The 8,214-nt window shown below is 40.3% G+C and overlaps 1 protein-coding gene across 3 annotated transcripts in view; it reads left to right on the top strand.

The window, feature by feature from the left end:
- Positions 1 to 8,214, top strand: part of LOC125039536 (glutamate-gated chloride channel-like) — a 376,883-nt gene that overhangs the window by 300,302 nt on the left and 68,367 nt on the right. The window lies entirely within an intron of this gene.

Here is an 8,214-nt window from a genome sequence, read left to right as displayed (position 1 = left end):
TCTAGGTCATCGTTATGGCATATGATCTCGTGTTTCCGGCTCTGCATACTAATATATGGAGTCCCCATCTCGGGTCATCACACTTTTATATGACCTCACATTTGGGCTCTGCATACTAATGCGTAATGCAACTTTCTCGGTCAACCTGCTGATAAACGACCATAGTTCTAATGTCTTTCTTCTCCGCGAGCTGTGTGTTATATCTGGTGTATAGTCTGTTCCGTATATTCAACAATTTATGACTATCGCCGGCGGAACAAGCTCGGGATTATAGGACACGAATATACGTAGGAGGATCTGTTGACTTGACGTGCGTTATCCACCGATCTCCCCGTTCTCCGTTTTCTTTGAGGAGTTTATGTTGTCGCGTTTTCTTTCGACAAAAAAATTGCAATTTATAATTTCACTTTAATCTTAGTTTAAGGTCTGTGTGATTTTAATCACTCAAATCATTGTGATAATTATTACTGCTATTATTGTTTCTGTTGTTATTGTCATCCTTACTGTTGTTGCTGCCGATTTCTTGATTATTACATCATCAATTTATCTGTTCACTTTTTTGTCGATTCTACTTAATTATGAAATTACAGTCTCTTCATCCTCCTTACATCATTTTCTGGAGTCCTAATTTCTCTTTCCTCTCGTGTTTTTTTATGCTTTTATGATATCCGATTTGGTATTTTAGGGGTCTAGGGGTGACATTTTTAATTTCCTCGAATTCATTCATCGTCACCGTCGTGTACACGTCTCCACCACGCCACTATCATCCCCAACATCACCATAATGATCATCGCACACGTTCACATCGTGATCATCACCCTCCCCCCCCCCCCCCCCCACCACAGCCGCCCCCCGCCACACGAGTATTGACGTGAGGAAATGATGATGAAGACTGAGCGAGGCAAAGTCGTTCTTGTACAGTTAATGACTAGAAAAAACACAGTATCGAGGCCTTTTTTGAGGTTTACAAGATACATTGCTCATCCGCGTGGAAATTTGCCTCTGGATCTCCACGTGTACAAGAGGTTGCTCGAAGGAAGAAGGGGGGGGGGGGGGTTGTGTGGATGGGGCGTAATGTCTATTTGTTTGTTTGTGTGGATTTTGTTGTGCGTGCGTGGGTTTCGTGATCTTGGTAAACGCCGTCCGTGCTATAACATAGGGACATTATATATAAAGATTATCGCATAACTAAATGCGTCGGACGTAAAACAACACAACCATCACGAGGATATATTTCCTTTACTGTCATTATCACTAACAAAAAAGTCAGTGTTTTTCTCACTCTCCTCCCCTTCCCCTCCCCCCTCTGCATACATAAACAGAGGACTCTAACACACACACACACACACACACACACACACACACACACACACAACACACACTCACTCACTCACTCACTCACTCACTGCGTGCCTGTATGTATACATACTACGGTGCGCTTTACGTATATGCGCTTGTCATGTATATTCGTTTTGTGTATGTATGAATGCATATTTTGTATATGTATGTATGCGCTAGATGCCTGAGTATTCTCTCTGTTCCTCTCCCTCTCCTTCCGTATTCCTATCAATCTCATCACCTTTGCAGGCCTTCCCCTCTTCTGCCGCCAGCTGACACACCCTCCCCATGTCCTCCCCTTCCTCATCCTCCCCTTCCTCACCCTCCCCCGTTGATGAGGGTGGCCTTAATCACTCTGTTTGCTGGGTAAATTAGCTGAGTGTCATCCTGCAGTGAACAAGCTGTAGGTGTGGAATAGCGTTTTGTGTTTAATATCTTCTAACCCACATCCCCTCTCCTCTCCTCCACGCTCTCTCCCTCCCTCTCCCTTCTTTTCTTCCTTCTTTTCTTTCTCCCTTAGTCCCTTCCGTCTCCCTTTCTTCGTTCTCTCTCCCTTCTTTCTTCCTTCCCTCCCCTTTCTCTCACCTAAGGAGATAGGGAAGTAAGACTGGAGGGAGGGAGGAGGGGGGAGATACGAAGAAGGGTAGGAGGGAGGGAAAAAGGATGAAGCTAGTGGACAGGGGAGGGGGAAACGAGGAAGGGTTGGAGGGAGACAGGAGAGAAAGAAAATAAAAGGAAGGAAAAGGGAGTAGAAACGGAGAAAGATAATCGAGAAAGAGATATGAAGAATAAAAAAGAATAAAGGGGAAGCAAGAAGCAAGGGAGAAGAGCCAAAGGGAAAAGAAATAGAGTTTGCTCTTCCTACAGACTCGCAGCCTGGTTTCCTGAGCTCTCGTGACCAGGTGCACCAGCAAAGCGGGGTTGTTCGCGCATCAACATTATAGTGCCTTGACTGCTGACATCATCCTCTGTCAAGGGTGTTTAAGCCAAGGGATGTTCAAAGCATGAGCTCTGACTGAAGTGAACACAAAGTGGAACAGGAGATGTCTTTACTAGATTTATTTTTATTCACTTGTTTTCTTTGCTCTTTGATGATACGTTTATTCTTGTATTTGTTGTGTGATTGACTGCCTCTTGAATTAGGCATTATATTTTGTTTTCTCTCTTTCCTTCTCTCTCTCTCTCCCTCTCTCTCTCTCTCTCTCTCTCTCTCTCTCTCTCTCTCTCTCCTCTCTCTCTCTCTCTCTCTCTCTCTCTCTCTCTCTCTCTCTCTCTCTCTCTCTCTCTCTCTCTCTTTCTCTTTCTCTTTCTCCGTATGTCCTTTGACCGAGATATAAACAGTAAAGAAGAAACTCAACGAGAAGAGAGGAAGAATAGGCATAATCTTTTTGGTCGCTTTATGTTATTTACTTTTACTGATAACAATAAATCACCGTGATAGCTTTCCTTGCCTCTGAAAAAGTTATTTATGTATATGGAAGTGGGGGACAGATAAATAAGGGAAGGTCGAAAAAAAAGGATGAGAGAAAAGAAAGAAGAAAGAGGAGGTGGGTCGAGGTAAGGAAAGAAAGAGAGAGGAAAGGAGAGAAAAGAAAGAAGAAAGAGGAGGTGGGTCGAGGTAAGGAAAGAAAGAGAGAGGAAAGGAGAGAAAAGATAAAGAGGGAAAGACACACACACACACACACACACACACACACACACACACACACACACACACACACACACACACACACACACACACACACACACACTAGAGAGAAAGAGAGAGAAAAAGAGAAACAAGAGAGAGAAAGAGGTTTACAGGTAAACAGAAAAAAGAGGTTCCCAGTGGTCAGTCCCGCAATGGAAGACTGTAGACCCCCGCGATTCCAAGGATTAGCCTCTATAGCCTCTGAAAATAGATTTATAGTTCAGAGAATCCCTCCCTTTCTCTCCTCCCCCTTACCCCTCCTCAATCCCCTACCGACCCCCAACCCCCAGCCTCTGTCCCGTTCCCCTCCCCCCTACCGACCTCCGACCCCCTTCCCCCCTTCCTACCCCCAACCCCGGACCCTTGACCCCCTCCTCTCCCTTTTGCTTTTGAGAGACGCGCCTCCATGTGGAGTGACAACCATTAAGCGACGTGAGATTTATTGACGAATATGTTCCAGTTGCCTCGATGTATATGGTGCAGTTTGTGTGGCCGGTGTCCCGGTTCGGGGTCCCGGTCCGGTGGTTCGGTGTGGAGAATGGGAGAGGGGGTCAATTTTTTGTATGGTCTGTATATCATGGGGTTTTAGCTGTTCTGTGTGTGTGTGTGTGTGTGTGTGTGCGTGTGTGTGTGTGTGTGTGTGTGTGTGTGTGTGTGTGTGTGTGTGTGTGTGTGTGTGTGTGTGTGTGTATGCGTGTGTGTGTGTGTGTGTGTGTGTGTGTGTGTGTGTGTGTGTGTATGCGTGTGTGTGTGTGTGTGTGTGTGTGTTTATGTGTTTATGCGTGTGTGTGTGTGTGTGTGTGTGTGTGTGTGTGTGTGTGTGTGTTTATGTGTTTATGCGTGTGTGTGTGTGTGTGTTTGTGTGTGTGTGTGTGTGTGTGTGTGTGTGTTTATGTGTGTGTGATTGTTCTTTTTTTTCATTTCTGTCTCTTTTACTTTTAGTTTAATCTTAAGTAATCAATGTGAATGCTAATTAATTGACTGACCACATTCTATTACTTTAGCACTGCTATCTCAGCTATGCACCGATGGTTATTATTTTATCATTTGAAAGCGTATAATCTAAATATTTATACATGTTAATTTGTAACCGGCTTAATGGTTAGATCGAAATGTGTAGTGTGTCAGTTAGTGTTCCCTTTTACTTAAATCTTAAGACGATAATTATGGAACCGTGTCACAATTAGATATCCCCGTATAATAACAACATGGAAATAAAAGCATGAACATTTTTTCTCTGTTTCATAATTTCATTCATTCTCAATAACTCAGGAAATATATAAAATCGTTCCTCGGAGTAGAATTACTCGTGGCATGTTTCCCCGCCATAAATACGAGACGAAGCACCTCGCCGGTCGCCTCCAATATGTAATGGAAATTGCGTCTCATCTGAAGACATTTTTCATACTTACTGTGCAATTTGAGATCGCGAGAATTGGATTAGGGGAAAAAAAAAAAAAAAAAAAAAACTACAGCGAAAGTGTATATTGTACTGAACGAGATCTTGCAAAATGTGTATCTTTTACTTGGATTCGAGACGGAAATAAGAGGATGGACAGAACAATCATTTACACGCAGTTTAGCGTCGGAAAAAAAAAAATCCTTTGTGATTATAACTACCTAGTTTACGAAGCAACGACATCACGATTGTGGATATTTTGCATAGCATGTTCTCGGGTTATCAGTAAACCCTCGTTCCTCAGAGTGAAGAAGTGAATGGTGAGAGTGAAGACGATAAGATGATAAACAGGAAGTGAAGGCGATAGTAAGGACGAGCGTATTATAATTAGTGATTGGTGTATTGTAGAAAGGGTTAATGGCTGGTTAGAATAATGTCCTGTCGTTCATGATTACGATTACTAATATTGATTTTGCTGTTATCGTTATTATCATATGTAGAAATAGTGTTATTGTTATTGTTGTTACCTTTATCATCCTTTTCATAGTCATTATCATTATTATTGCTAATATTATGATTATTGTCATCATCGTAGTCTTCCTTGCATATGCTATATTGTTATCATTATCTTTACTATTATCATTGTCATTATCATTATTGCTATCATATTTATTGTCATTACATTAGCATTAGCATTGTTGTTGTTGTTATTATTATTATTATTATTATTATTGTCATTATTATTATCATTGTCATTATTATTACAGTTTTTATCATTATCATGTTATTCGTGATGCTATCATGTTATCGTTATAGTTGTTATCATTGGTACTGCTATAACTTTGGATGTGTTTATGTGAGTATATATGTGTACACGCGCATCTGCTTTCTATTCTTGAAATAAGAATTTTATTAATCTGAAATTTTAATGCAGCCGCACATCCAATGCTCAGCACTCTCCGCACGTATGCTGCCTGGTTCTAATGTAGGATTAACTGGATCGCATTCATTATGGCTTGACGCACTTTCATTCTCCGCATTACCATTTATTATACCAAGTCTGCAAAGTAAAGTTTATAAAAGAAATAGTCATGGACGCTGCGAGATAAATATATTCATGTTCCTACTAGCAGGTTTCCCTCGTTCGCGAACCATAAGTTACTCAAACAGAAGCCAGAAACCCACTCAAGTTCACCGTGGGTTTGTTCCCCTTCACAAGAGCAGGTAATGTTCCGGCGAAACTTGGGAGATCGCGTCCGTGTTTACCATCTCGGGTCTTTGATCCCTCGTCAACATGCGCCCCCGTGCCTCGGCCCTCGCTCAAAAGCCCTCTGGAATGGTCTCGATTTATTTTACGTCATGCTAGCGTAGTCGTAGAAGGGCGGTTATTCGGTCCCTGCGTCCCTTAGTCGTGTGGGTTTAAGACTGTCTAATCCTAGACCAAAGGTTAGTCTATATCTTCGTTGATATTTGTAAGTTTCAAAAAAGATCGGATGAAATAAGCGGCTATGATGAAGACAATAAGGGTGGATTTTGTACTTAAACACTCATTTTAATTAAATCTTCATTTTATGGTAGGGTCCTTTATATGACTTTTTTTTCGCTTAACCAGGGTACAAAGAAAGTACTAAAAATTAAAACTGCAGAGTTAAAATACTATGCAACGATTCCCAGACGACTTTTCTCAAGTGTCAAGGATTATCATAATTATGCGTACTTGGTGTATCGGATCTTTTGAAGTTAAGTAATAGTAGCATGTATGCAAATTGATGATCTCAAGGGAGTCTCTGATAGATGTTACAGTGTACTAAGGCAGGGAAATTGCTGACAGTGGAAGCCTAAAAGCCCATTGCTATGCAGAACCTTGAATGAAGAAGTTAAATGATGCTGTCTGTATTTCAACGGAATATGTATGAATGTATTTTCAGGCACACAGGTCTAAAATCTCTCGGCTTGTTTTCTGGTCAGACTCCGTCGTCAGCTGTTGGTTTAATTCTACCTGAAAATAGTTTCCCCGCTGACCTTGGCAACATTAGCATAGTAACTTTTGCACTACACTTTCTCCCATGCTGTACCTCGGGGCCCGCTCGGCGCCATAACTCTACGGTGCAAGCCATTCGCATTTCACTTACGAATGCTCACGGAAAAGTGGTTTTCACTCTTCGCCCGGTAATGGAGGGGAAAAAATGGCGCAAAATTTGATTACACTGGGCTCTCGCGCCCTTTAAAGGTCTTATTATCAGGAGAATGACGAACAAATTTCTGTTCATTGTGAGATAGTGTAATGGAAACACGAGTTACGTCGCGATCCTAAATGGTATGCAAATGCAAATGTCCGCTCTGGGCTGGAAATTTTAGTTCATTTTTGTCGTCCCTTTAGTGTTTATAATGCATCTTTATACATGTATGTATACGCTCTTGCACACACACGCGTACATCCACACGCACATTCACATGTACACACACATGTATATATGTATGTATTTATATGTGTGTGTGTTTGTGTATGTATTTATGTATATATGTATATATATGTATATATATGTATATATATGTATATATATGTATATATACATATACATATATACACATATATACATACACACACATGATAACATGTGTGTGTATGTATGTATGTATATATGCATATATGTATATATGCATATATGTATATATGCATATATGTGTACATATATATGTATTTGTGTGTGTATGTATGTATGTATGTATATATTTATATATACACGTACACATATATACTGTATATACATACACGCATATATATAAGTATACACACACTCGCAGGTTTATGTGTGTACATATGTCTTCATATGTGGCCCTATACCCATGCGCCGTTTGTATACACACAACGCGCAACCCTTTCCACATCCGCCTGCCTTTCTTATTCGTCCCCGGCTGCCACAACGGCTGACAAATGAAAGCTGTCCATCACGAGAGGAAAGATCTAGCTGCCCTCTTTCCAAAGATTCCGAGCTTATGCTTCTGACATGAATCTGTGGAGGCAGTGAAAAAAAGGGGAGTTCTTGGTAAAGGCACCTTTTGTCCCGCGACAGTCGGACTATTAAGTAAACAAGTCTTGTACAGAGAGCGAGCGAGCGGCTGCCATATTTCACGCTAATGGATGGAAGGGCAGAGGCTGTACTTACTCGTCTGGTCTTTTTTATTTATTTATTCATTTTTCTTTTCTCTTTCTTCATTGTAGAGGAAGAAATGTTCTTTTTTTAACATTTTGTTTATATTATTATCATTATTATTTTTATTATCATTATCATTATTATTATTATTATTATTCTCACTAGTGTTATTATTATTATCATTATCATTATTATTATTATTATTCTCACTAGTGTTATTATTATTATCATTATATTATTGACAATATGATTACCATTATTGTTATTTTCAGTTATAAGAAAAAATATTATTGTTGGTATCATCCCCACCGCCATCACCACCACCACCGGCACCACCACTACTACCACTACCACCACCACCACTACCACCATATTGTTATTGTTTTTATTATTATGACTACTCATTAACATTATTATTGTTATCGTTGTCGCTGTTATCATTCTTTATTATTATTTGCAATATAATTACCATTACTACTATCAATATAACCTATATCTATTCTACCGTTCCCTCTTTTAAAGGACATTGTATTATTTGTCAAAATAAATGCGCGACCAACTGGGAGTTTATCCTCAAGAAAAACGAAAGACAAATACTCGAAATCTCTCTCCATCTTTTCCTCCGTCTGTGT

This window comes from Penaeus chinensis, chromosome 27, assembly GCF_019202785.1.
Source record: "Penaeus chinensis breed Huanghai No. 1 chromosome 27, ASM1920278v2, whole genome shotgun sequence".
In the NCBI taxonomy this organism is placed as follows: Eukaryota; Metazoa; Arthropoda; class Malacostraca; order Decapoda; family Penaeidae; genus Penaeus; species Penaeus chinensis.
Note: the sequence above shows the minus strand (reverse complement) of the source record. Positions and strands in the feature narration are given on the sequence as shown.